Source organism: Mandrillus leucophaeus, unplaced genomic scaffold (genome assembly GCF_000951045.1).
Source record: "Mandrillus leucophaeus isolate KB7577 unplaced genomic scaffold, Mleu.le_1.0 Scaffold191, whole genome shotgun sequence".
NCBI lineage: Eukaryota > Metazoa > Chordata > Mammalia > Primates > Cercopithecidae > Mandrillus > Mandrillus leucophaeus.
The window spans coordinates 4850263-4851775 of NW_012101932.1; the positions used below are offsets into that span (position 1 = coordinate 4850263).

At 48.8% G+C, this 1513-nt stretch overlaps 1 protein-coding gene across 2 annotated transcripts in view; it reads right to left on the reverse strand.

Moving 5' to 3' along the window:
* Nucleotides 1-1080, reverse strand: part of SPRY1 (sprouty homolog 1, antagonist of FGF signaling (Drosophila)) — a 7078-nt gene extending 5998 nt beyond the window's left edge. The window contains exons 1-2 of one of the 2 annotated variants that reach the window (XR_001005893.1): nucleotides 903-1080; nucleotides 1-219 (exon numbers count right to left, since the gene is read on the reverse strand). The gene's annotated coding sequence lies outside the window, so the exon portion shown is untranslated. The remainder of the gene's footprint in view (nucleotides 220-902) is intronic. The other variant, XM_011978245.1, reaches the window with a different exon arrangement.
* Between the last annotated feature and the right edge of the window lie 433 nt (nucleotides 1081-1513).

Sequence of the window (1513 nt, forward strand, 5' to 3'; positions counted from 1 at the left end):
GGGGAGGGGTGAAGAGAGCGAGGTTTGGGGATCCTTCTCGGAGAGAGAGAGGCGGGCGTCGTTCCTTGTCCCCCGCGCAGGCCGAGGCGCTTTGCCGATCCCGCACGTTGGGCAAGTAGGGGCACAAGGTCCCCGGGCACTCCGGTCCCGGCAGGTCAGCCTCTCCTGGGCAGCGCTCACACCCAGTCCTCCGAGCCTGCGGTTCCACGGCCGAAATGCCTGCGACAGAGGATTAGAGATAGAAGCTCGTGAATGTCCCTTTCTTCGAAGGGCTGGGACCCGGGGCGGGCTGCTGGCCAGCTCGCCCGCAGCTCGTTGCCATGTGCTCCCTGTTGCTGCTCCCGGTGATTGACAGGCCGGCGCACAGTCGGCGTGTCAGCCGCGAACCAAAGTAACATGCAGTCCTGCACGTTTTTGCCGAGGTGCTTTTGCCCCGTGGAATGCCTAGGAGTTCAAACAACGTTCAAGCAACGCCTCTGCGCGTTAGAAATCAATACACAGAGACGGGAAATTCAGGTTTTAAACCAATGCTTCGCTCGGGATTCGGTCGCCAACAATGCCTAAACAAACACGCATTTGGTCCACACACCGAGTGCCAGCCCCTCTTCGCATAAAGGCATTAACGGCCCTGTGTTTCACACATTCGATCGTTTCAGACTTTAAACTTGCTACTGTTCGGTTAAGGAAAGAAAGGTGAAAGGGACCCTGCTTTTTCTTTCAGCGGTAGCATTTACTTTAAGAGCATTAGTTTTAGCAGTGGGAATGCTACCGGTGTTTTGAAAGGCAACCAGTAATCTTGGCTCGAAAGCAAGTTCAAAGAAATAAATGTTCAGTTCCTTGCAAAAGTCAACATTTCTCACCTTATCTTTCCTAAAATGTCTACGGAAGGAAACAGTACTTACCTAATGCAAAGATTGCAAATTGCTTTTCAGGCACATTTTAACAGCGACTGTAGCTGTTCCTTATCCAGGGCAGGGAACTCCGCTGATACCACGCTGCAAACCACTGCGTGCTTTACAGAGCGATCTCACTCGGGCTCCGCAGAATTTCAGCTCCTAGCCTCCACCTCCACCTCCACTCCAGGACACGCCTCCGGTGATATCATGTGTCAATCACTCGGGCTGCCCGAAAACCTGGAACAGGATTTCCTTAACTGTCGTTTCCTTTTTCGTTTATGTGTACCAACTTGGAAATGTTGCCCTACAGACTCGTGTAATAAACATCCTCTTAAAACTTCGGGAGTGCCTCTAAAAATTCTGCAAATGCAGTTTGTCATAGAGGAATACATTCGGATTTAGTTAGCAATCTTTAGTTGTCGATCTCAATTAAAAGGATCGGTGGACTCCAAAGCTGAATTAGAAAAGAATTGTGAAGAATAAAAGAAAATGAAAAAAGTTTTATGCCAAGTCATCACTTCTGATCAACTAGAGGGAAAATGTATATTGACACAAAAAGATGATTATGTAACATTACAGTTCCTATTTACAACAAAGTTCAGAATTTGTGAAACCTA